The 27,987-nt window shown below is 43.5% G+C and overlaps 1 long non-coding RNA gene across 1 annotated transcript; it reads left to right on the top strand.

Annotated features, from left to right (window-relative positions):
- The first annotated feature begins 276 nt into the window (after positions 1-276).
- Positions 277-27,946, top strand: LOC309829703. Its single transcript, XR_014297426.1, has 3 exons — positions 277-307; positions 3,228-3,328; positions 27,928-27,946. It is a non-coding gene; the product is annotated as an uncharacterized lncRNA (long non-coding RNA).
- The last annotated feature ends 41 nt before the right edge of the window (positions 27,947-27,987 follow it).

The following is a 27,987-nucleotide window of genomic DNA, read 5'->3' as shown; positions in this document are numbered from 1 at the left end:
CTAGCAGCCCAAAAGTTTGGCAGACGATGGCCCTCAAACACAATTTATAAACCGTTCCATTCTGCTTTCCAGCTTTTGGATTTCTTCATTCTTTGATTCATTCGACTTTGTCACGACCGTCTCGGATTGGGTGGACTCCGACTGGGTCCTTTCCTTGCCCAGTGCCGACGGTGCCAATTGAACGAGACCAGGTTTGGCAAAGCAGAGGAGAAACTATTTGTTGATCAAGGAGTGGGCAAGGGAGAGCTCCTGCTCTGAAGACCCCTTCTCCCTGCTGGGGGGTTGGGGAGAGCAGGAAACTTAAGAGGTAAGAGGTGGGTGCACCACCAGAATTCTGGGAAAGGGGCGGAAAGTTCCAGAAACAGCTGGAACATGTGCAGTCCCTTGAGCTCCCTTGCACACGGACTAATTGTGCCTGGCAACGTGCAAGTCCCACCTTTGGGCGGAGGTCCTAGCATGGTAAGGGGCAAAGGCAACTTTTAGACACTTTGGGGCTCTTCTGTGCAGGCGCTGCCCTCATGGTCAGGCTGGAGCCGGTTCAGGGCAGTTGACTGTCCCCATCTTGGGCCTTTCTAGCTCTGGCTGGTTCTGCGGTTTTGCTTATGTGGCATCTGCCATAGTTCCTGTTAAGCGAGCACAGCTGTGGGCATAGATCAATGGATTGTGGTGGGAAAAGAGAAAGTAAGTTAGTCTCCATACACGTGTGGGTCTCCTCCCTGTGACAGCTTTGGTGTTAACTTCTGAATTATCTCCTCCAGGGCTTGATAAACTGCTGTTTCTTCAACTTTGCCATAATCAGACTTTCAGGTGGTGATTCTGAAAGGACCCTAGGCATCCCTCAGGCATTTTGGAAAGTTTAATTATTGTTTATGTAGAAAAAAATGAACCACAGAATCTAAGCATGAGCCTTTATTTGAGAATACCTGGCATGAGAAATCTCAAGAGGTGCAGTCAGTTTAGGGGAAAAGAGTAGACTGTTTTTTGTTAATTTTTATTTATTTATTTTTGCGGTACACGGGCCTCTCACTGTTGTGGCCTCTCCCGTTGCGGAGCACAGGCTCCAGACGCGCAGGCTCAGCGGCCATGGCTCACGGGCCCAGCCGCTCCGCGGCATGTGGGATCTTCCCGGACCGGGGCACGAACCCGTGTGCCCTGCATCGGCAGGCGGACTCTCAACCACTGCGCCACCAGGGAAGCCCGAGTAGGCTGTTTTACGGGACTTCAGCAAGAGGGGTCTGTCAAAATTCAGATCGTTCTGGGCATAGAGAAGAATTGTTCTTGAAGATTAGCAGCCATATCTAGCCATCTGGATTTTGCTTACAGTGCTGGGAAAGCTGATAGGAGCTAAAGTCCTGTGCAAGAGGGTTGGGCAGAAGAGCCATTGGGACAAACACCTGCCAGGTTCTCAGTGGAAATTTTCTAGTCTTTCAGGGTCTTGCAGTCCCTAATTTTGGTCGACATGGATACTGAGTCTCATATCTAGGTCTTACCACATCTTGGTTTGTTCAGTTCACTAGATCTATGTTACTCCTGACGATTGCTATCCCAGACTCTGCAAAGAACAGGCACCCAAGCTTCCCATGACTTTTGCCTTTGTAACTCCAGTCACTTGACAAGTGAGTGGTTGCACAGAGGAGAATATAGCAAATGACTGTGGAGACAAGTATTAGCATGAGATTTATCAGAAGACCTTGAACAGTGCCTCTCAGTCCTGTTAATACTGGCTGTCATGGACCGCATGTTTACATCCCCCCAAATTCAGATGTTGAAACCTTAATCTCCAATGTGATGGAATTTGGAGATGGGGCCTTTGGGAGGTAATTATGTCATATGGGTAGAGCACTCATGGTGGGGTTAGTGCCCTTATAAGAAGAGACAGGAAGGAACTTGTTCTCTTTCTGCTCAGCACCATGTGAAGATACAGCAAGAAGATGGTTGTGTGCAGGGGCTTCCCTAGTGGCTCAGTGGTTGAGAGTCCGCCTGCCGATGTAGGGGACACGGGTTCGTGCCCCAGTCCGCGCCGCGGAGCAGCTGGACCCGTGAGCCATGGACACTGAGCTTGCGCGTCCGGAGCCTGTGCTCCGCAACGGGAGAGGCCACAACAGTGAGAGGCCCGCGTACCACAAAAAAAAAAAAAAAAAGGAAGATGGCTGTGTGTAAACAGGAAGAGGGTCCTCACCGAGAACCCAAGCTGCTGGCCCCTGAGTCTCTAGAGAAATAAGATTCTAGATTAACGGGTCTGTGTAACACTCTCTTTGCTCATCTTTCTCATTTTCCCAAAGTAACAAAGATTAAGGGAAGAAACTTTATGAATTTCACTTTAGCAATAAGAGGTTTAAACTAACAGAGAGAGAAAAGATAGCCAAGCAAAGGAAGAGAAAGAGACCAAGAAGAGTTTGGCAGTCACTTACTCCAGGTATGCCTGCATCCTGATTCCCAGGTCTTGGGTAGAAACTGCTCATAGATAGCCACCTGCTGTGTAGTCTGAGGCTCTTGGGAAGATGGTCTCCTTCATGATGTTTCTATTTCTGGTAACATCCCAGTGATGCTCAAGACAGTCTTATATTGGTATGATTTTCAATAAGCCAAAGTCTCTGGGATGAAGGTCATGCAGAGGTTCCTATAGTTTACCTTTTGGAAAAGCTGCTGGACCCATTTTATAAACTGGGATATTCTGCATTCACCCTCTATCACCTTTTGCCATATTGGACTGTACAAGAACAGAGTCAAGGATGAGGGTGAGATCCACAGACACATGGAGTATTCAGCGAGCAGCAGATGTGGGGATTGTCTATGAGTTCCTGCTGGAGTGACCCGAAAGGCCATTAGAGCCTTTGGCTGTAGTAGCCAGAGTTGCTCTGGTAGTTTCATAAATTACCATTTATTCATTTAATTTTCTCTGAGGACTATTGGTGATAAGGCAGCAAAGCTTACGTGTGACAGGGCCCTAGAGAGTTCCTTAACTACAATTTCAGTGAATTGGGTTCCTTAATCAGACAAATTAGGTGAGTTTTCTTCAAGTGGGAGACATAAATACTAAAAAAAATTTTGCTACTGTCATAGAAGTTACTTTACAATAAGAGAAGACTTCAACCCAAGCAGAAAACAGAGACGGAGTAGTAAGAACACATTTAGAATCCCATGAGAAAGAGACTGAATTAAATCCATCTGTAGAGTTTTAAAAGGGCATAAAGGTTTTGGCTCATTTCAATTTTCCTTCTTTACAGTTTTCCCAGGAGTATGGTTTGGATGGATGGATCATTCCAGAGATATCCTCTGAAGTCTTATGAAAGATTTCCCACAAAGGCTTATTGAAGACTCTGATATAGTAAGATATGTGTGTTTGGTCTTTGTTCCTGGTACATGTTGTACCTTCACCCTATCTGAAAAAAGTTGGGGTTAACAGTGAATGCAACTGTATTGCCTGGTGTTAGAAATAGCCCACTAATCTTATAACCCTTCCCTATGTGACTCAGGGTGCGCTGGGGCAGAGGTACTTGCTAGACTAGTATTGCTGCCTGCAGTCTAAACCAGCACAGTGGCCAAACCTAATGTCCCTTCCAAAGGTGGAAAAGTTTGGGTATAGGTAGAGAGAAGGAGGAATAGTAGCTGAGGGTAGAGGAACAAATAAAAGAGTTATGAAATAAGGGAAATCCAATATTACATTAATACCTCAAAAGAGGCTCAGAGCAAGAGATGACATTGTCTCTCAGCTCAATTTATCAGGAGCCTAAAAGGGTAAAAGCAGATATTGCTGACAGCACTCCTGCTTTTAGAATCTGATGAGATGGGGTGGAAGGCTGCAAACCTGAGGGGCCTCACCCTGGAGACATTTTCATACAATATGGATCCTGGACCGGACTAATTATTAATGACTGAATGGGCTCTAGTCATGTGCTGCATCTCTTAACTGTTAGGATCCCCAGACCTGTGGTATATTTTTAAATATATATATGGTCTTTGTCCCCAGTTCCTGGCACAAAGCTTCTAAAACCCTTGGAATTTCCTGCGATAGGAGCATCTTTCATTCCTCATAACAAGCCCTTTTCAACCATCCCTGAGTTTAGGTTGATGAGGTGACTCTTGGTAGACCTTTACTTTTTATTATTATTTTTAATGCAGTTTTTTAAAGATTTTTTTTTGATGTGGACCATTTTTAAAGTCTTTATTGAATTTGTTGCAATATTGCTTCTGTTTTATGTTTTGGTTTTTTGACCACGAAGCATAGGGGACCTTAGCTCCCCGACCAGGGATCAACCCACACCCCCTGCATTGGAAGACGAAGTCTTAACCACTGGACCACCAGGGAAGACCCTTGGTAGACCTTTAGACAGCTTCAGAATGGGGGCTGGTCAACAGAGGAACCACTCTTATGACTAGAGGGCTGGAACTTTCAGCCCCATCCCCAGAACTCACGGGAGCAAAGACAGACTGGAGATGGAGTTCAATCACCAATGGCCAGTGATTTAGTCTATCGTGCCTACATAATGGGACCTCCATAAAAGTCCCTAAACGATGGGGTTCAGAGATCTTCTGGGTCGGTGGACGCATCGAGATTGGGGGAGGGTGGTGCACCTGGAGAGGGCATGAAAGCTCTGCCCTTCCTCTCTCCCCAGTACCTTCTTCTATGCATTCTTCCATTTGACTCTTCCTGAGTTGTAAGAAACGGGTAACAGTAAGTAAAGCCCTTTCTTGATTTCTGTGAGTTGTAGTGGCTTATTGAAACTGAGAAAGGGATTGTGGGAACCCCTGACTTTGCAGCCAAGTTGGGCAGAAGTGTTGGTAGCCTGAGGACCGGGTCCTTGTGACTGGTGTCTGCAGTGAGGGCAGTCTGTGGGATTGAGCCCCTGGACCTGTGGGGTCTGATGCTAACTCCAAATAGATGGTGTCAGAATAGAAGTAACTGGGCACCTAGTTGGTGTTCAGAGAATGAGAAAATTGCAGAAATATGAATTTTACAGTTTTCTTTCTGTGTTGTTTAATTTCCACATATTTGTGAATTTCCCAAGTTTCATCTGTTGCTGATTTTTAATTTCATTCCATTATGATTAGAGAACACAATTCGTATGATTTAAGTACTTTTGAAATCATTGAGACAAGTTTTTTTCACCCAGCATACTGTCCATCCTGGAGAATGTTCCATGTGCACTTGAGAAGAATGTGTATTCTACTGTTATTGGGTGTAATGTCTATAGATGCCCGTTAGGTCTAGTTGGTTTTGTAGTGTAGTTTGTCTTCTATTTCTTTGTTGATCTTCTGTCTAGTTGTTCTAGCTATTATTGAAGCTATTATCAAAGTCTCCACTTACTAAATTTTCTACTTCTTCCAGTTCTGTCAATTTTTGCTTCCTGTATTTTGGGGCTTCATTGTTAGGGTGTATGTGTTTATAATTATAATATATTCTCAATGGATTGGCCCTTTTGTCATCATATACTTTCTTTCTTTGTCTTTCATAACCATTCAGTATTTTTGTCTTAATTGTCTGTTTACCTAATATTGTTATAGCCACTCTAGCTCTCTTTTGCTTACTCTTTTCATGGAATATCTTTTTCCATTCTTTTATGTTCAACCTGTTTATGTCTTTAAATCTAAAATGAATCTCTTGTGGACAGTATATAGTTAGACCATGGTTTTTTAAAAATCCATTCTGCCAATCTCTGCCTTTTAATTGGTGTTTTAATCCATTTAAGTGTATACTGTTAAGGAAGGACTTACTTCTGCCATTTTGCTACTTGTTTTTTATATGTCTCATGTCTTTTTTGGTCTTTTATTCTCCATTACTGCCTTCCTTTGTGTAAGTAGATCTTTTCTGATGTACTATTTTAATTCCCTTGTTGTTTGTTTTGGTATATATATTTTTAGTTATTTTCTTAGTGGTTGCTCTGGGATTACAATTAATATATTAACTTATAAAAACGTAGCTCAGATTAATACCAACTTAATTCCAATAGTATACAAAAACTTTGCTCTTATATAACTTCATTTCTTCCCCCTCTTTCGTGCCATTAATGCCATACATATTACATCTTCATTCTATGCCCATTAACATAAATTTGTAATTATTGCTTTCTATAGTTGCCTTTTAAATCAGATAGGATAAGAAAAAAGTGTTACAAACCAAAAAACATTTCTAGTGTCCTTTCATTTCAACCCGAAAGACTTCTTTTACTCTTTGTCTGCTATTAACAAATTCTCTTGGTTTTTGTTTATCTGGAAATACCTCTTTTTTTTGGCTGCACTGGGTCTTGGTTGTGGCACGCTGGATCTTCTTTGCAGCACGCGGATCTTCATTGCGGCACACGGGCTTCTTAGTTGCGGCATGTGGGCTTTTAGTTGCGGCATGCGGACTCTTAGTTGCAGCATGTGGACTTCTTAGCTGCAGCATGCGGACTCTTAGTTGTAGCACGCATGTGGGATCTAGTTCCCTGACCAGGGATCGAACCCGGGCCCCCTGCATTGGGAGCATGGAGTCTTACCCACTGGACCACCAGGGAAGTCTCTATCTGGAAATATCTTAATTTCTCTAAAATAGACAAATTCCCTCAGCTCACGACCCACCTTCTTGGTAGTCACCTTTTCTTCAGGCCACAGAGGGGTGCCAGCTCTGTTCTAGAGGGTTGGGTTCTACCAGCTTGTCTGTACTATGAGACCCTGCCTCCTGATTCAGATGGCCTAAGAAAGAAAATGACTGAATTTGGACTTGGAACCAACTGACTCTTAGGAGTTGTCAGGGAACATATTTCCCACCAAGCAAAATGGACAGTAGATGTAGATAAAGCCGTGCGTGGAGAGTATAGTGTATCCAGGGCCTATGGAAGATACAAAGAAGTATCAAACACTGTTCTTATCTTCAGGGAAGTGTGTCCAGGCCATAAGGTAGTCCTTAAAAGTCAATGATAAATGAGTCAAGGTCCTCAGGAAACATATTGTCTCCTGGAGAAAATTAGTAGAAGGACTAATTGTATTACAGTTTGATCAACACTAGCACTGAGCATAGGGTGCTGCAAGCACTCAGAGGAGGTCCTCCTAATGCAAACTCAGGGCCGGGGAAGGAGAGGGTTCAGTAAATGCTTTTAAGAGAAGCCGACATTAATTCTTGTATAATAGTAGTTAACATTATTAACAGATTACTATCTCATTTAATCCCCTCTACAGCCCTATGTGGTAGGTACAAACATTACCCCCAAGTTACAGATGAGGAAACTGAGCTTTGGTGAAGTTCAGGGACTTGGCTAAACTTCCCAGTTCTGGCAAGAAGGTCACACAGCTCTGAAGTGGTAAAGCTGAGCAGCCCTAACCAGGCATAATGAGCTTTAACCACCCATATTCATAACCACTGTGTAGCATGACAGATCACTAGTAGTTCACTAGGCTGGAATGGGAAAGGGGAACTTCAAGTCAAAGGAGTCAGGAGGAGAAAGATGGAGGGGTGAGAGTACAGGATGTGTTCTGGAAACTGAAGTAGTTCAGTGTGGCCAGATCAAGAGAGTAAAGGGGGAAATTTTTGGAAAAAGGAGGAAGAGGTAGGTTGGCGGAGGGACTCATGAAAGAGAACCATTGATGATTTTAAGCATCAAGAACTAAGATGAGACTTTTAAGGTATGCAGAATGGATTGTGGAAAGGGAAGGTGTATGACTACTCAAAGAAACAAGGCAGGATGACAGTTGCTTAGTCCCCAGCAAAAAGGATGATCTTAATTAAAGTTGTAGCAGGAATGGAGAGGAAGTACAGATTCAAGAGATGCAGAGACATTATACTCAGAAATGTGGCAGTCAGCTGTTTTTCTACCTGAGCACCACACTCTAAGGGGCCTTTTCAGATTTTTGGTAAAATCTAGAAATTTTGCAGAGAACTAAGGCAAATGCACTGTGGACTTTTTCCTTTGATGATAACACCTAGTTTTCTGACTTGAAAAACTATATGTAATTAGTGGCAATACTCCCCTGATTAGAGAAGTACAAGAAGAGGATTTGGGGTGGAATACATAAATTCCAGTTGGGTTCACCTTGAGTTTGAGGTAAGTAAGGGACTCTGGGATTAAGGGAAGCTCTAGAGGCAGTTGATATACTTCTGGAGTTCAAGAGAGTTCTGGTTTGGATGTTGTGTAGACAGTCTGCAAGGTGATCAATCCTCCCGGGTGCCCAGGACTGAGAGCTTTTCTGGAACATGGGACTTACAGTGCTAAAGCCAGGAGAGTCCCAGGCAGAGCAGGACAGCTGGTCACCCTAGGACTGGTCTGGGGCCCCAGAGAGAAAGCTGAGTTAGAAACATATATGTGGGCAGCACCAGTCTGTAAGTGACAGCAAGGAAGGGATGGAATCACCCAAGAAGAATGTGGTGTAAATAAAAAACTGCCAAGGAACGAATCCTGAGGCATGCTAACACTAAATGAAAAGGTAGGGAAATAAAAAACTGGCCAAGGTAGTATGGCTCTGTTGGTTGGTTACCGAGTAGCCATTCTCCCTTGTGGCTGGTCCCAGCCAATCGTGGCAATCTTCTCCCCCTTTCCATGTGGGTCTAAGGGTGGACTTGTGACCCAGTGCTGACAAATGAGATTCTTTGGTTCCTTCAGCAAGCGGGGACTGATTGCCTACCAGGTGCCAAGGCTGTGGGGATACAGATGAGAAGAAAATCCTTGACTTCATGGAGTCTACTTTTTCATGGATGAGAAAGATAATAAAGAAATAAAGGCATATGTCAGCTATTGATAATCCCTAAGAAGAAAAAGCAGAATAAGGGGAATAGGGAAAATGGGTTGAGGTACAGTAACATTTTATATGGAAAGTCAGGAAAGGCCTCAGTGGTAAAATGGCATGAAATGTATGGGACACTGTCCTGGTGGTAGGTACAAATATTACCTACCAGGGGTTTCAGCGCCACCTTGTGTCCACAGAGGGAGGTACCACTAAACCATGTCCAAAGGAAAGAGCCTGGATTCTTGATTGATATCACTGAGCAGCCAAACCCATCCCTACTGATACAGGGATGGAAAAGGAAAGAAAGAAAGGTGGGAAGAAAGTCAGAAAGAGCTGTGTCCTAGAAACTAAGGGGAAGGAGAGTTAACAGTTTCAAATGCTGCAGAGAGGCCAAGGAAGATAAATGTTTGAAAGTGTCTAATGGTGACCTTGACCTGGGCCGTTTCAGCAGAGCCACGGGGAAGACGGGGAAGCACATGACCACACCTTTTCGAGGACCTTGCTGTGGAAATCGAAGGTGAGGAGAGGACGCAATCTCCAGATGAGGGGATACAAACCAGAGGATGAAATTCCTAAATTCATAACTACGCCTAAGTTTGTTTTACATTGCGGAAAAGTAAAAAAACAATAGACAGGGAGAAGCTGAGCATATGGGAGTTAATTGATAGAGACAGTACCCAGGGGGAAAAAAAGCCACAAATGTACAAACTGCTTTTCTTCTAATGAAAAGCCAAAGTCCTTCTTGGCTTTCAAGGCCCCCACTAGAGCTCTCCTCTCATCCCCAGCCCTCTCCCCACCTGCCCTCTGAGGATTTGGTCACCTGGCCTTCTTGCTGGTCCTCCCACTAGCTGCTGTTCGCTCTTTCCCCAGATATCTAAGCTCTCCCTTCCTTCCATGCTCTGCTCACAGATGATCTTTCTAAGGAGTCTCCTTGACCAACCGATATAAAATAACAACGCCATGCCCGCACCATCATTCCCAATCCCTCGCCTAATTTTTTTCTGTCGCATTTATTACCACCTGACCTACCATACATCTCACTTACTTAATCGTCCACTGCCCGTCTCCCCACTAGAATGCAAGCTCCATGAAACCAAGGCCTTCGCTTTGTTTTCAGCGTTGAGAACATTGTGTGGCACATGGTAGGCATCCAACCAATATTTGTGGAATGAACAAATATGTGGCAAAGGAGTAGCAGAGACAATACGTGAACTTAGAAAAAGGAGTCATTGTGACACTGGGCGATCACAAAAGGCTCAGGTCCAGGAAAGCAGCATGAGCAATGGCAGCTCACATTTCTTGGCTACATACTACCCACTAGATACTGTTCTAAGTGCTTTACATAAATTGTCTTTTAAGCTTCAAAATGGGTCTAGAATGTGGGCGCTCCTGTGACTTCTGTTTTACAGGTAAAGACGGAGGCGCAGGGAGGGTAGGTCATGTGCTCAAAGTCTCATAAATAATTTGCAGCAGGGCTGGGATGACGAACTCAGGCAGAGCTGGGCATGTAAAGATCAGGCTGTAGTCCCTTAGCCTTTAAGGATTTAGACTTGCTGATGAGAAAGGAGAAAGATATTTCAGGCACAGCATTTCTGAAAGGCCAGAATTTACAAGTTCATTCTGGAGAGAATAAAGAGCCCAGTCTGACTAGAGAGGATGTTCAGGGGCTCCAGGAAATGGGAGAGAAAATTAGAAAGATAGGGTGGGGCCGGCTGGTGGACAGCTCAATTGCCAGACTTGGATTCCATTAGGAATTTCAACTGGGAGTCATGGTAGGTGTGTGATCAGAGGAGTAACAAAATGTAAACAGCAGTTCAGTAGCTGTCAGCATGTTAACAGCCTCTGAAAACAAAGCAGACACAGTAAGGAGTATTGGGAGGGTGAAAGAAAAGCTTTCTCATCACCAAGTTCAAACTACTCTGTATTTTAATTATGCATTTTAAACAGATGAAAAGGTAGCCTGGCAATCCTCACCAACTTTCCCTGGCTCCAGCAGACAGATTTAGATGTCCCAGTCAGTAATTAGCCATTGTTAATAGTGATGATGCAGTCATGACCGTATCACCTGAGTTCTACATTTCACATCCTTTACATAAAGTATTTCATTTAATCTGCACAGCAACCTATCCATAAGAGGAAACTGATGCTCAGTTCTAGACTCATAGACTGTTAGAATGGAAACAAACTTTAATATCATCCGTGCTATGGTTCAGTTTTCTCTGCAACATCTGAAACTCACCAGAGTCCTGCCTGATTCTGAGAGGGGGGATGGGCAGCATTTCACAAAGTCAGTCTCTCACCCTCAGCCCACAGCAATCCTCAGGAGCTACAAGAACATCAGAGGAAAATATCACGAATATCTCAAGGGTACTAAGGGCTGCCTGTATTTGCAGTTGCAAAAATCTTTATCCACATAAAAATGTAGTCCAGGAAAGCTTAGTCTATTTTCCCCTTCTGGACTCAGCCTATTTCTACCTCATCATTTTTTCATATGCCAGAAGTACAGGAAGGGAATTCAGGGGAAAGTCAAACAATATGTATCATGTGTGACTGTATGGCAGGCTCTTTACTCACAATATCTCATTTACTTCTCCTAACAACCTTGTGAACTAGATTACTAATCTCAGTTTTAATACAACATAGGGAAACTGAGGCCAAAGAGCTTAAGTAACTTGCATAAATTCACCTGGGCCTGGCAGTGGCAAGAAACTGGATTCTGATCCATGTCCATCTGGCTTAAGACTTCATCTGCATCGCGTCCTGTGCACTCTCTTCTCTCTTCGTTGCTTCTTCCAGTATAGTCTCCAGTTGTACCCAAATTGCTGTCTGTCAGTAAGCTGCTTGGACAGCTTCTGGCTTCAACACATAATGCCTTTAACGTCTGTACCAGTGCTGGGGAGGAAACAGCGGGCCCCACGCACTAGAGACAGCATCCAGAAGCATCTCCCACCACCCTTACTCCCACCCGATCGTGTGGCAAAACACTTCAAAAGGGAAACCCAGGAACTATGCCCTCTCTGTTTACTTAGGTGACTTCCATAAGAGCTCACATCACACACAGTGTCCTGGCCTCACCATATTTGGCAGTGATCAGCAGGTAGAACCCAAGGTTTTACAACAGAGACATGAAGGTTGAATGGGTGGGACCAGAGCAAAGAAGGTGCATCGGGTATAAGGTGCCCCCTGACCCGGTCACATACTGCTAAGGGCTGTGGGCTGTGTCCCTCCCAGTCAACTCCCAGTGGAGGCTAGAAGGACTCACCTAGGCCAGCATCCCAAGCTACTCGTCAGCTCTTTGGATTAAATCAACATTTACAGCACTGAGGTTTTTCACATTTGCTAAAGTATGTCCCTCGGGGGCATATTAAGAACACAGAAACCTTGTGTATGATGGACAATAGTAACCACTAGAGAGCGGTATCCCCAACTAGCTCAGTTGTCAACAACTCTCTTTTGAGAATCTGCTAGGGGTGGACGCTGTGGGAGAAACAAAAATGAGTAAGGCTTGCTGCCTCCCTTCAAGGAGCTTGAATATGAATCTCAGTAGTTAACTGCCTATGTGACAAAATAAACTCTGTAAAAGAGCAGAGTACAGTGGCTCTAAAGGCAAACTGTTCCCCCACTTAATACCTCTGTGAGCTCGATTAAGTGACTTAACCTCTCTGTGCTTCAGCATCCTTGTCTATATATAAAACAAGATAATGAGAGGTAACTGTCATAGGGTCGTGATGAGGATTAAATGAGTCAATGCTTATAAGCTTCTTAAAGCAGCGCCTAGAAGACAGAAAACATTCAATAAATATTTATAATAATTATTATTATTTAAAATGCCAATAAGTATATCTCTGCATGAGTCAAATCAGCTAGAATTTTTATAAATTAGCACAGGAAGTCCTCATCTGTTCATTGTTTCAGGAGTTAGAATATGTATATCTTTATACAGAAACATTGTAATAGATGTAATAGATGACGTTTAGTTCCCAGGCCCTCAAACAAAAGACTCTTTAAGCCATGCTATCACTTAAGACTTTCATGTTTGCAGTTTAAAAACAAATTTAAAACCGTTCTATTGTAATAATAGAAAAAACAAAAAACGATTTAAAATATAATCAGCTTTTTATTTATCTTGAAAGTTGACACTTTAAGAAAAATAGGGTAGATTTTTAAAAATATTTATTTATTTAATTTATTTATTTGGTTGTACCAGGTCTTAGTTGCAGCAGGCGGGCTCCTTAGCTGCAGCTCCAGGGCTCCTTAGTTGCAGCACGTGGGCTCCTTAGTTGTGGCATGCGAACTCTTAGTTGCAGGATGCATGTGGGATCTAGTTCCCTGACCAGGGATCGAGCCCAGGCCCCCTGCATTGGGAGCATGGAGTCTTATCTACTGTACCACCAGGGAAGTCCCCAGGGTAGATTTTTAAATGGATGAAAACGAACATGGAAATTTCTGACAAGATGAAAAGAAACATCTGGGTACTTGAAAGGCTTTAGAGGTCGACACTCCTAAGTTTTTAGAAAGTCTTGTTTCATTCAGGACTTATATGGCTTTTTTTCCTAACCACTATTAGCAGTGGTTTTGCACCTGTACCGGGAATTAAAAAGAGGCAGAAGAGGACGAAATATTTTCCTTAAAATGATATGTATACATGTGGAAGAAAAAGCTGTCTGGAATGCAGTTAACTCCATTTAAAGAAAAAAAAAGCAGGATAGAATCCCCAAAAAGAAAAATAAAATATAACAGTCACTGATTTTCAACCACTGCACATTTCAAACCTTCACTTTTACATGGTAAACAACGGTACCCAGCAAAATGTTGGAGTTGGGCCCTTGTTTGAGGTTTCTGCCAGCCAACTTTACAGGATGTCATCTTTGGCAGTTAGCCCATATGATTTAATACCTTACTCTGTTTTCTCTTATTTTAATTAAAAAATCAGAGAAAATTAAAAAATAAAGACCACATTAATAGAAAACAATTGAAACAGAGATGGTTCTCAAAGGAACACCTCCTAAGTCTCAGTTGAATGTCCACTGGTCAAGCTGTGAAGGAAAAGAAGAAAATTAAAGACTATGTGCCCAGTATTAGAAATATATATTTGAAGAGTGTGAAATACAATTAAAGATTTGATTTTCCGTTTTAGTTCTCTAGCAATGAAAACTCCCATAACACATAAGTTCATATAGACCACATAAATCCAACTTTTTAACTTTTGATTTTCAGAAATGCTGCACATCGGTACAAGAGTAAAGAGGTGGCCAGTACAAATCAAGGAAGCACCTGTGCCAGGTGATTCTCCATGGTGGCCACCAGGAGGCACCATCAGCTCATTCATAACTGCCTTGGTCGGGGAGCTGTAAGTGAGGGAGGGCGTTTCCAGTGTGGTTTAAGAAGGAAAAAAAAAAAAAAAAAGGCTTCCCTGGTGGCGTAGTGGTTGAGAGTCCGCCTGCTGATGCAGGGGACACGGGTTCGTGCCCCGGTCCGCTAAGATCCCACATGCCGCGGAACGGCTGGGCCCGTGAGCCATGGCCGCTGAGCCTGCGCGTCTGGAACCTGTGCTCCGCAACGGGAGAGGCCACCACAGTGAGAGGCCCGCGTACCGGGAAAAAAAAAAAAAAAAGGAAAAAACAAACTGCTGTTTAAAGCATTCATTCAGTTGGGACTTTTACAAATTAGTATTTGTAACTGAGAGACTGCCAGAGATTCAGAATGTGTTTCAGCAAATGATTTTGCTGTCACTGACATCCCTTGTATAAATGCTTTTAAATGCAGTCTTGAAGGTAACTGATTCTCACTTCTCCATTCTCTCAAGAGCCTGTAGAATTATTCCAGTTCTGACAAGTCCCCAGTAGCTTTGTCTGCTGGAGTAGATTATCTTATCTCTTTGAACCCTGAAACACCAAATCTAAGTAAGAATCTGACCTTAGATCTTTATTTAAATTTGATAAACTGTCGCACTTACATTTATCTGCGTAAGTGCTATTGGTGTCAAGACAGGAGTCAGATTCTAGACTAAATCAAACCCCGAGTCAAGAAAATGGCAGTCATGCAGCCCCTCTCAGTTCCCAGGGCTCCACTCCCAGGAAGACACCTAGTGTTGCTGCGTGATGGCTATAGGCCCCCCTTCTCTTGCACTAATGTTGTCCAGTATGCTTTCCCCTTTCAGCTGTTTCCTATTGCTGACAATCTGCTTACTTTAAGGCCTAAGTTACTCTAAACTATTTAAAAGACAACTGGGCTGTGTGAGAAGTTTTGGCTGGTAAGCCTTGCCGGCTGCTAAAGAAGGTCTTCCTGGGAAGCAGAAAGCTGGTGGGGACCTCACAGTCAGGGTCTGGTCCAAAAGTGAACTTTGGCAGGGCACAAAGATGGAGTCTTATACTACCACATTCCCAAGAGACTATGGTACAAAGAACAATACACTGCAACTTATTACATCATAATGAACAAGTAGGGCAGAGGAGCACTGATGGAGGCACACGGTTTGATGGAAAAAGCTCTTAGTTATTGAGTTGTTTCAACTGATAGTAGCCAAATCCATTAGATGTGGGTTTTGTTTGCTGATGTCTCAGGGGACACATCATTTCCACATGTGGGGAATGCATTTTCCTGTAATGTCCCGCACAGACTACAGTATGAATGTGCCTTATTTTATAGTCACTTACCACACTGTACGTCCCACATGCTGTTCCTTCGCTCCAGTGAAGAGTAAGGAAGATCACAGCACAGTGTTAAGATAGGCTAGGCTATACCGGGTAACAAACGAAACCCTGAGCTCTCAGTGGCTGAACAGTATAACAATTTGTTTTTCATTCATGCTGATGTTCCTGGTCAGAGCATTTTCCAGGACAGCTGTTCTCTAAGCAGCAAATTCAGGGATTGGCGCTTCTCCTATCACGTGTTTCTGCCATCTTGGAGTCTTCACTTCCAGCAGCGCAGATGGAGAGACAGCCAGACTGAAAGAACGTGAGAAAGTTTTATGTAAGGGATGCTGGGAAATGTAGTCTTCCTCTGAGCTCAAAAAGAAAATGAAATGGTTTGGTGGACACATATAATCAGCTCTGCCATGATCATGAATCTTTATTTCTAACAAAGGACCTTTCTGTAAATATCAAGTTCATCTTTCCCTTTCAATCCCACCTTCTGGGATTCTGTAAAATTTCTAGTAACAGGGAGAAATTAAATAAAACTTCTGCATCCCTGTGAATTTATCACCTATATAACCTACACAAGCATCTTAATCTACATAAGATTTCACTTAACCTGGAAGAATATTCTAATTATAAGCCACCCTCCATAGATGGAAGAACAATGACCACACTCCGCCTCACCCTACCATTCCCACCTTTAGACTTCACACCATGTTACACTTAGAACCTACAGCCATTTGTAGGGTCTTGCTTCTCCACATTTGCAAAGCCTTAATCCCACCCCAAACACAACAAAGAACATTAATGTTTCCAAATTCCTGACAGATATTAATCTTTGGGATTTAGGGATGAGATATCAGAATTCCCAAGAATTCCTGAAACCATAAGTTTTTCTTAAAATACTGCCAACATTATTCCTACTCTTTATTCACAATTATGGATATAGGAAACAAATTTATTTAATAATTAATAAATATTACGTTTAGTGGTATTACAGAGAACTACAGTCTATGGCAGATATCCAAACACTGAATAAACGTGGGTGAACATTAGTAGATAGTATTTGAATAAGGTAACAGTCATATCTCCCAGCAAGGTTAACAGCACTACCAGAATCATGTGAAGAAATTGCCAACCTAAGCATTTGTTTTGCTTCCCAAATGTGTTATTTTTTGTAACACCACTCGCAGGATTTGTATAAGGTATATGATGCATGTAAATGTATTGATATTTATTTTATTTGCAAGAATGACTCACTGTTAGCAGCAGATGGGGCCATGAACACACACCTATAACATGGCAACAGCTACAAGCAACATGGGCTGATTGGATGGTGACCGCTTCTCTCTTGACTTCAACCTTCAGCTCCACATGTCAGCAAAACCTTACGGAGCAAAGCTCAATGGAATTCTGACACAGACGTGGTAAATCAGGGCAAGTGCAACCAACTCCCGTACCAGGACTAGCTCACGCTCACTGATTGCCAGTCTCCTGCCTGCTGTGGCCGACCTTTGATGAGTCCTTTGCCTTTTACCCTCTTCCCAGCACTGACTAGTTCCCATTCACTTGGTGAGACCTCCTGAGCTCTGAATGCTGCTTCCCTCCAGCTGTTCCTTCTCAGGCTTCCCACACACACTTCCCTGCCTTACCTACTGCCTACCTGGCCTTGGTCCCGCTGCTTAACTCCAAGACCTGAGCTCTGCCAGCTCCCATTTCCATCGATGCCCTGTGTAACACACTGATGATAACTCACCTTACCTATGTGGGCCTTAATGGAAAATACATATATAAATAATATCTTAGGAAAAGGAACCCTCCTACGCTGTTGGTGGGAATGTAAATTGGTGCAGCCACTATGGAAAACAGTATGAGGTTCCTCAAAAACTTAAAAATAGAGTTACCATATAATCTAGCAATCTCACTCCTGGGCATATATTCAGAGAAAACCCTAATTTGAAAAGATACATGCACCCCAGTGTTCACAGCAACACTGTTTACAATTGCCAAGACATGGAAGCAACCTAAATGTCCATCAACAGAGGAATGGATAAAGAAGATGTGGTACATAGATACAATGGAATATTACTCAGCCATAAAAAAGAATGAAATAATACCATTTGCAGCAACATGGATGGACCTCGAGATTATTATATTATGTGAATGAAGTCAAAGAAAGACAAATATTTGATATCACTTATATGTGGAATCTAAAATATGATACAAATGAACGTATTTACAAAACAGAAACAGACTCACAGACATAGAAAACAAACTTATAGTTACCAAAGGAGAAAGGAGGGGGGATAAATTAGGGGTTTGGGATTAACAGATACAAACTACTATATACAAAATAGATAAACAAGGACCTACTGTGTAGCACAGGAAACTATATTCAATATCTTGTAATAAACCACAATGGAAAAGAAAAAAGCAATAGCTTAAATTTATATATTGTACTTCATATATGATCTCAATCTCATGACACCTCTGAGAGACAAAGATGATGGCGGACTTTATTTTCTCCATCTTAAGATGAGAAAAATGGATGCATATGGAAAGTGCGATAAATTTCAGTGGTCAGCTTTTCATAGGGCTGGACTGGGACCAGTGTTTCTTTTTTATTCTTTGAATAGATATTTGAATGCCTACTAGTGCAAGGCACCTAATGCAGTTTTTATTTCATTGCTTTATATTCCCTAGGAGGGAATGTGCTTATATTAGTGGTGAAGAATAACATTCTACCACTATAACATTTGAACCAGATATTCGTAACAAGAGGTTATGGAGGTAGAGTCTGTGTTGGTTGAATGTTATTTAGAAAGCATTAATCATATCTGAGCACTTTCATTAATTGTTTCTTAATGATTGATGCTAAGAGCTGATTCATCCACTTTTACAGCCCAGAGAGGAAGGCATGGGGCACTGTCAGAGACAGGCATGAGGAGCACTTTGCAGCTTATAAAGTGCTTTCACTTATATGTCCTCCAATACAATCCTCAATTTTCTGAAGGAATAGGGCCAGAATTATCTTCATTACATAGATGAAACAAAGACAGCAGCGTAAAATGAGATCCAAGGAAAAACCTACTTTTTCACTCTTGATAAATTGGAGCAGTATTTGGGGAACTACACTGGGGGTCAGCAATGTGGCAAGAAAGTGATTTTGAAGAAATATTCCCAAATTTAATTTTACCCAACTGACAAAGACAGTTAAGTAAATCTTGCAGTTTGGAGAAACCCACCCTAGTTTTTGACAGTGCATAAAAGCTTAGATCTACTCCATTTGTTGCTTCAAGTTACTAGCACTTTCTACTGTGTTCCTATTGTGTTTAGACCACAGCAAAGCTTTGCAACAGCCCAGGTTCAGGTGCACAATGTTACCGGGGTGACCACCATTGCAGTCTCATCAGCCACCACTGAAGAGCCACATAGCACGAGCATGTAGCCCACTCAGCTCCTGTGGTTAGCAGACTGAAAAGCATCTGGGGTGACACTGAACTGGCCACTGGCAGGCGATACAGGGTCGTGATTGAGAGTTTGGGACAGAACCCAGAGAGCCTGAGTTCAAAATCTGGCTTCATTATTCACCAGTGGTGCAACTTGAACAGCTACCTCCTCTGTGATTCCGGCACCTTATCTGTAAATGGATAACTGATGGTATGAGCCTCAAAGGTTGTTGTGAAGATGAAGGGTGGCCAAATATGCCACCCCAAAACAGGCCACTTTGGCTTGAGGATGATTTCGAGCTAAAGGTACACAGCAGATGCTCTGACTGGCCCCCTTTTCTTCCTGAAAGCAGGAGATAAACTGCCCTATGGGAGACGTCCAACAACCGTATCATCAAGGGTGGGAAGTTGAGGGCAAGAGACTTCTTTGCAAACAGACCTTGTTAAAATAACTCTTAGCTTTCTTTAGCTTCCCCGTTTCCTTTAGTTGCTTTTCCACAATCGCCTGTCATTGTTCAATCTAGTGTAAAGGCATTTAGGTTTGCCACTGCTTGGGGTCTTTATTTCCTTATGAAGGCTCTCATGTCACATAAAACTTATACTAAATAAATTTGTATGCTTTTCTCTGGTTAATCTGCCTCATGTCAATTTAATTCTCACGCCCAGATGAAAACTCTAAGAGGGTAGAGGTAAAATATTGCCTCCCCTACAAGAATTAAATAGTGTATCTGAAACGCATCAATATGGAAGAAACATTTACTATTGTTATCTGCAAAATATGTGCGTATATGTGAGTGTAAATGCAAAAAAAAAGATCTGGAAGGGAGCACACAAAAGTGGTAATAGTGGTTATTGTAGGGAAGGGGAGTGAGATTTGGGGGAGGGGTTGGGACTGATGGGTGACTTTTAACATTTACTCTGTATTTTTCTGAATTTTAATTTTTACATGAGAATTTATTTCTCAGTGAATTATTTGTGGAACTTTAAAAGTGATGTATAGACATGAACTGTCAGTCATTGCAGTACTATTAGAAAATATCACATCATATACTAAAAAAACCTATCATTTCATTAAGTAATACAGGTTTTGTGTTTTCTAAAATAACCTGAAAATATCTAGAAAAAATACAAATCTGAAAAAATTCACATTGATTTTTACCATAGGAGAGGATTGCTTTAGGAAGTAGGTAAAGCAGTGTCATAGAAAACTGTATTAATGTGCTCCAATCACATAATTTAAGAAACGTCCTGTGGTGTAATTATAACGGAAGTTAGTACGTGACGATGCCATCCATTTTCATTACCGCGTTGCCATGTAGAGCAGTCATCGCCTTTAGCCTGCTGCAGTAATATCATCATGTCCATTTGAGTTTCCACATCACCATCTTATATTCATGTAACCAAAAAAAGTTCCAGAAATGTGCTGCTGTCATTATTTCATCTGGGCCACAGCCATGGGTTGTTACGTAGGACATGTTTTATTATAGGTAATAAAAGAAAGTCACAACAAAAATAAACTTTTAAATTTAGAGACAATATTCTGCACTAATCCAGAGGTTTTTATTTTTTTAATTATTTATTTATTTTTTTATGGCTGCGTTGGGTCTTTGTTGCTGCCCACCGGCTTTCTCTGGTTGCGGCGAGCAGGGGCTACTCTTCGTTCTGGTGCGCGGACTTCTCATTGCGGTGTCTTCGTTGCAGAGCGTGGGCTCTAGGCGTGTGGGCTCAGTAGTTGTGGCACGCAGGCTCAGTAGTTTTGGCTCGTGGGCTCTAGAGCTCAGGCTCAGTAGTTGTGGCGCACAGGTTTAGTTGCTACGTGGCATGTGCGATCCTCCCGGACCAGGGCTCAAACCCATGTGCCCTGCGTCTGCAGGCAGATTCTTTTTTTTTTTTTTTTTTTGCGGTACACGGGCCTCTTACCGTTGTGGCCTCTCCCGTTGTGGAGCACAGGCTCCGGACGCGCAGGCTCAGCGGCCATGGCTCACGGGCCCAGCCGCTCCGCGGCATGTGGGATCTTCCCAGACCGGGGCACGAACCCGTGTCCCCTACATCGGCAGGCGGACTCTCAACCACTGCGCCACCAGGGAAGTCCCAAGAGTGTGTGTGTGTGTGTGTGTGTGTGTGTGTGTGTGTGTGTGTGTGTGTGTGTCTTTTTGTGATTCGTGTTTGGGAATATTAGTAAGAAGAATAATTTAACTGAACAGTTTTATCCTTCATTTCAAGGGTGCAAACTTTGGGAAGAGGAGCTGTGGTAGAGATGCTTCTGGAGTTCCTATTCCCATAGAGAGAGCCTAACTGTACCCACAGAGGCCTCTGCTGACCCCCTTCCTCCCTTTTCAGGTGTATTGAGAAAGCACAGGGACTGTAAAGGCTGAGGCTTGAGATTCCGCAGCTGGTGAAATTGAGTTGAAGATAACTAAGTTAGAGAGACCTCTTCAGTATGGTAAACAATTCACACTATCCCAAAGGAAATAAAGCCTTTTCCAGAGGGACACTGGGGGATGGGGGAAGAGAGCTGGGGGAGAGGTTAAGAAGAGGGAAGGAGGAGGTCTGCAAAGCAGAGAGGGGAAAGGGAGTGGGCTTTGAGGAACTTCCCAAAGCTCCTGCGATTACATGATACAACCACCAGGTGGCGCACAGCCCGCCAGGTTCCCACCTGTAGTCAAACAAAGCAAGGGCGACTGTAAACACCGTGGAACGGTGCCGCATCTAGACAAGAGAGAATTGGGAGGGCTTATAATAGGATTGGGGTTTCTGTTAGATGATTTTGGGAAGCGTTCAGCAGAGTGAGGATTGCTCCGGATTGGGTGCTGTCAGAAAGTGGGGGTATCAAAAAAAAAAGAAAGTGAGGGTATCTTAATGATTTGGTGATTGAGTATCTTAATGATTTTCATCGAAGAGGTGACAGGAACGGCATCTAGCTAACGCTGTCACCCGTAAAGAAGTGGTAATTGCTCATGTTAACCAGGAAGGCGGGGTGGGGGCGGGGGCAGGGGATGGGGGGTGGTTGTCTGCTCGTTTCTGTGGTTCTCTCAGCTGTTTTGGCTTGTGCTAAAGGCACAGTTGCAGAGTGGTCTCTGTCTCACCCCACAGAGTGATCTCAGGAGACAGTGCTAGTCTGCGAAACGGTTTAGGATTGGTAGGTGTAAAACCAGTTCCCAGCTGTGGAGGCCAAGCCGGTTCCCAGCTGACAGCTGTCGGGATTCTTTTTCTTTCTTTCTTTCTTTTTTTCACATGCTTCCTATCCACAGGGGTGCCAGCTGTTAGAAGGAGCATCCCAGGAAGTCATCCCCAGGAAAGCCCATGGCATGATGGCTAAATGCCTGAACTGTGGCCTTGGACCGACCTGACTTTGCATCCCAGCTCTGCCATTCACTGGCTGTGTGACCTTGGATAAGTTATTTAACTTCTCTGTGCCTGTTTCCTCTTTTGTAAAAGAAAGTAAAATTAGTACCTATCTCTTCTGGAAACTGGGGAAATTAAATGAGATAACATGTAAACACAACAGTGCCTAACACATGATAGGCATTTAACTTAGACTAATCTACCCTATTCATTATTTGTCAGAGGTCACAATGGTCAGTGCACTCTGGAAACCCATTTAGGAGACTGAAGAATCAAACAATTATTAAAAAAAACTTCTACTATCAGCATATGCTCATAAAGGAAGCTGATGGGTTGTCTTTCATTTCTGGTTTGTCCAAAACATATATATTCCAGACTTAGTAAGGTGATACTTGTATTCAAAAGAATTATTGCAAGGGGTGAGAGGAACTACTGCTGTGAGAGAGAGCTGTGACCATAGATCTGCAAACATCTCAGAGTTAGGCAAAAAAATTTTCCTCGTTATAGAGAGGAGTAAACAAGCCTGGAAAGAGCTGGGCTCGGGAAAGTGGGATGAAAGAGTGGCACGAGCGGATGGTAGATCAGAGAACGTTTGACCCTGAGGTCAGCCTATTCTCAGAAGCTGAGGGTGGGCCAAAGTTCAAGGGCCTGGAGGAAGGAGAGAGCTTAACCAAAGTTTGGTTAACAGTGTTTTGTTGCATTGATCAATGGGGACAAGCAGTTCAGCTAATCATTTATGAGGCAAAGAAAGGGGATCATGAGGGTCTGTGTCTGGCCTTGTCACAGGTGAACAGGGGGCATCTTAAGTCAGATGAGAAAGGACCAGTCTTGGCATTAAGCAAAGACTGTTGGGGGATTTCTTAATCCTCACCAACGTGTTCCAGGATCCCAGGGCTCAGGTAAAATTCAGCGTTGTCAGGTTGCAAATTACATGTTTCCCATTTCTCAAAGTGCTGTGTTTCAGATAAAGGATGAAATTTGGGCTTTAATATGACCTGAGAGATCCTGGATCCTTACACAGAGGCTGAGGTCTGTAAGGCAGAAGGGCCAGGGAAGAGCAGGTTTATTTGCAAAGCCCTCGGCAGACTGGACTGTTTAGAACATACGCGTTGTGTAACTTGTGTGGCTCTTGCATTGCTTCTGACCTACAAGTGGATCAATAAGAAATAAAACGTGAAATGAGGCAACATCAGCACAAAGGCTGAAACCGTGCTTTAGTTGAACCCGTGTTGAGGGCCCAGCTCTCTGCTGGTGCTTTGGGGAGTCTCAGCGCTGAAATGCTGTTCCGCCCACGCCCCCTGCAGAGCACCCTCTGCCCTGCCCCCCACCCCCACCCCCCGAAGTAAGCTGTACTGCTTTCTTCACTTCGCCTGTATGGGTTCCAGCGTTTGGCTGGCGTGTCAGGGCTTTCCAGCCAGGGCACCCTGCACCTGGAAAATCTCCCTCTCATTCTGTCCTCTCCTTGCGTAGCCTTTCCTTCTCCGTTGACACGGCTTGAGGGCTGCTCTTATAGTCCACCGTGGAGAGGGTGTAATTGTAATTCCTACAATTTGCGACGTGCCCTGGAGGCGGCCTGGATCTGGGGTAGACCCTGAGAGGCTGCCCACGCCTGCCCCCCACCTTGCGGAACGTCTTTATTACACGCTCCTGCCACGTTCTGAGCAGTCAAGCTTTGATTTACTTTCCCTTGCAAGAGCCGAAGGAATAAAGCTGTCAAGTACAAGCTGACGATCTGAGCTAATTCTGCGGATTTATGAAAATGCTCAGAATCCAAGCGGGGTGTGAGAAGCAGCAGCCTGACGCTTGCAGCTGGGAAGTGGGCGCAGTGGGTCCCGCCACCCTCCCAGCCCCGCCCCTTCCTCTTTCCCGAAGGGACTTTTCTCCCCTGCTCCCTGCCTGTCAGGAACCAATGCCCTCTCCCCTTCTTGAAAACAAAACCAAACCCTGCCTGTTCTGAGAGAGGGTGTGAATCAGAGGATCCTGTAACGGGCGGGAACTTTACTGACTTGTCTGATCCACCTCCCTCCTTTGGGAAAATACCTGTCCCTCCGCTTTTGGAAAGCTGGCTCTGGCCCTTTTTCTTTACATCTAGGAAGGTTCTAATTATGAATCTTCCTAGGGGTGGAAGGAAAGAAGTAACCTTTCATCTGTTGGCCTCCTTCCTTCCCCTAGAGGCTGCTTCCTCCTATAGAGAAGGGTAGTCTGTGGCATCTCAAAGGAGACGTGACCAAATATTTAGAAATATCCTCGCATCCAGCGCATTAAAGGAAGGCTGAAGCAGTGTGGACCGCGGGCGTAAAGATAACACTTTTAGAGGGAGGCATTGATTAAATAGAGGGGTGGGGGTGAGCTGAGTATTTAGTCAAATGAGGTTGTGAACCAATACTGCTCTCAGTGATGCCCTACTGTCTGCAGAGAATTCCTGCAAGGGGGGAGAATGTGTCGCTCGTAGCATATCTTGGGCAGAGTACCCCCTCCCCCACTTCTAGTCCCTGTGCTCCCAGTGACGCTGACTCAGCACCGGGCATAGAACTTGGGGCCCAGCTTAAGCCAGTCAGTACATCCTCATCCCCAGGCCACCACAACTGGTTCAGAAATGGGCGCAAGACCTCAGATGGTCCAGCCGTTGAATCCCGGGACTTGTGCTGCAGCTCTCTGGAGCTCTCTCTCTCTCCCTTTCGTTGCACTTGAACCTAAGAGGCTGTGAGGCTGGAGCTACTGCTTCAACCAGCGACTCAGAGCCTGAGAACAGAACCAGCACACAGAGGAGAGAAGAGTCAGCCAACAGAGAAATCTGTTTCTTCTTCGCGCTCTTTGAGCCCTGAGTTAGGCCTTTCCTGAAACCAGTCCTCAATTCTGTGTGCTGATAAATTCCCATTCATCTGAGCCCAGTCTGAGTTAGTTTCTGTCACTGTATACTCAGTCCTAACTGGCAGAATCAATATGCCTAACACATAATAGGTTTTGGAATGAATGTATGATTCAAGCATGTGTTTATCTTTAATGTACTGGGCAGGTGTCCCCACACACTCCGTCCTCTCTGGTTCCTTTCTTCACGTGAGTTCAAAGAGCATCATGTGTTTAAATTCAAAGTAGGTGAATGGTAAGTATTAGTTTTGCTTGAAGATGAGCAGAGCTTAAAGTGGGGGGAATAAGACGTGAGGCTCTCTTAGCCTCAGAGGAGCATTGCCGCCTGAACCATCCCCATGCCCTGACCCCCCCGCCCCCCACGGTCTGTGGAAAGACTGTCTTCTGTGAAGCTGGTCCCTGGTGCCGAAAAGGTTGGGGACCTCTGGTATAAACTGTTTCGATCCTGTTAGAAATGCTTTTGCCAGCATTTAGGAAAATTTTTTTTTATCTTTGACCTATGTTTCAAATACATATTACTAGCTAACTATCACAAAATGTAGGGCTTAATACAACCATTTATTTGCATGCGGTTTTACAGGTAAGGAGTTTGAGGAGGACTCCCCTGGGCAGTCTGTCCGCCTGCCTTCACGTGGGGCCGTCAGGTCTGCCCCTACACTTCTGAGGTGGCGTGTTTGCTCATGGATCTGATGTCTTGATGCTCCTGGGCTTTTCTTGTTGTCCACCTGGGGCTTCAGACCCCAGAGCTTCTTTATGTGGCTTGGGCTTCTCATAGCATGGTGATCTCAAGAAAGTTGCACTTATTAGGAGCAGGAAATAGATGTTACTAGGCCAATTAAGGGCTGTACCCGAAACAGGTGCACTATGGCACTATTGCCATATTCGATGGTCAAAGCAGTCACAGAGCCTGTGGAGGTCTAAGGACAGTGTCAAGTTCTCGTTGCAGAAGAGCAATGGGGTTGGGAGATATTTTGTGGCCATCTTTAGAACATACAGTCTGCCACAACCCATAATCTTCTAAGGAATGTATCACATGGAAATAATGAGAAAGACGGTATAAAAACACAGAAGTTCATTATGACTTTTGTAGAAAAAAACCCCAAAACAGTGGAAACAATCTACATGTCTACCAATGGCTAAATGACTAAGTCAACTGTCACACACCAACTAACAGGAATAAAAAGCCATAATAATTGAGAAGATTATGAAACAACGTGAACAAGTGTTGCTATAAAAAGAGAAAATGTAAAATTCAAAAGCACATGCAGGGGCTTCCCTGGTGAGGCAGTGGTTAAGAATCCGCCTGCTAATGCAGGGGACACAGGTTCAAGGCCTGGTCCAGGAAGATCCCACATGCCGCGGAGCAACTAAGCCTGTGCGCCACAACTACGCCTGTGCACTACAACTACTGAGCCCGTGAGCCACAACTACTGAGCCCATGTGCCACAACTACTGAAACCCACGTGCCTAGAGCCCACGCTCCGCAACAAGAGAAGCCACCACAGTGAGAAGCCCGCACACTGCAAAGAAGAGTAGCCCCTGCTCATCACAACTAGAGATAAACCCGTGCGCAGCAATGAAGACCCAACTCAGCCAAAAATAAAATAATTAATTTTTTTAAAAAAGCATGTGCACTATGATGATAATTATGTAAAAACCAACACACATCTGGACAAAGTCTGGAAGGAAATATGTAGAAATGAAAATAATTGCCTTGAGGTGGTAAGATTCTGCATGACTTCCATTTTCCTCTTTATTGTTACAGCTTCATGAAAAATGAAAATGAGAAGAAAAGAAGATAATTAAAGCTTTAATTGTCAGTGCTCAGTACTTGGCAGGTACATGTACTGAAGAAGTGCAGGAAAGATATAGGGAGAACACAGTTCTTCCTGTAGTTCACTCATTCAGATAAGCTGCCAGGTCAGAGGATCCACAGATATACTTATTTATAATTAACTTTCTGTTATGACCTGTCATCTTCGGTATGCTGATTGTCACGGAATCAATAATTATTATATTACCCTTGCTACGTTCCTAAGGCTGTTCATGATATGAGACTGAAAACGCTTTAAAAAGCTACTATGACATGTAAACATAAGATGATATTTTATTTAATCTTTTTCATAATGACTCCATCTTATCCAGAGTTTCTAAGATTGTCAGTGGTAATTTAGTGTGGGAATTTATCCTAGAATGCTCTAGTGAGAACCTAGTTTACCTCCAGTCTCACGGCTCCTGTTTGCCTGGGGACTCCATGTGTTGTATGTGAAGAAAGAGGCTGCGGAGTCTGGAATAGTCTATGCTAATCAAACTGCATGTGAAGTTCCTGAAGTGGCCCCGAATTTAACCTGGGTCTGGGAGACTAGGGACCAACCAGCCCGCCTGGGACTATGACAGTCATAGCTGTAGGTGACCTCCAGCCCTTCACAGCCAAATCCAACCTTTGAATGGGCAACGCTCTCCAATGTTTAACTTGCCAGTCATTACTGTGTCTTTTTTTTGAAGGCCTTTTAAAACTTATTAAGGAAGGTGAAAGAAACTGCAATAAAGGTCAAAGTCTTAAAAAAGTCTGATTAAATAATTGCAAAAACAAATTTTAAAAAAGAGGTATCTGATTAGTTGTCATGACCACTAGTTGTGTTTGAATAGTTAATGACTGGAGAAAACCTGGAGGAGGGAAGTGTTTAGATTACTTTGATTTAGGGCGATTGCCTTTTGGCGAGTTAAAAAAAAAAACAAACTTATCTACTGGTTGATTAACGTAACTGCTGGTATTCTTAGAATTAACATTTCAGTATTCTTTTTTCCTGAAATTGGAGTTTTATTTAACAAATGCTTATCTACCAGGCATTATGTGGCATTATCCTGTACTTTACAGGTAATAACTAACTTAATTCTCAAAAACCCATAATGCAGGTATTGTTTTACAGATGAGGAGACTGAAGCTGGAAAAGGTTAAGAAACTTGTGCAAGATCACCAGCAATAAGCA

Source organism: Grampus griseus, assembly GCF_964374135.1.
Source record: "Grampus griseus genome assembly, chromosome: 11".
In the NCBI taxonomy this organism is placed as follows: Eukaryota; Metazoa; Chordata; class Mammalia; order Artiodactyla; family Delphinidae; genus Grampus; species Grampus griseus.
This window is presented reverse-complemented; position numbering and strand designations above follow the sequence as displayed.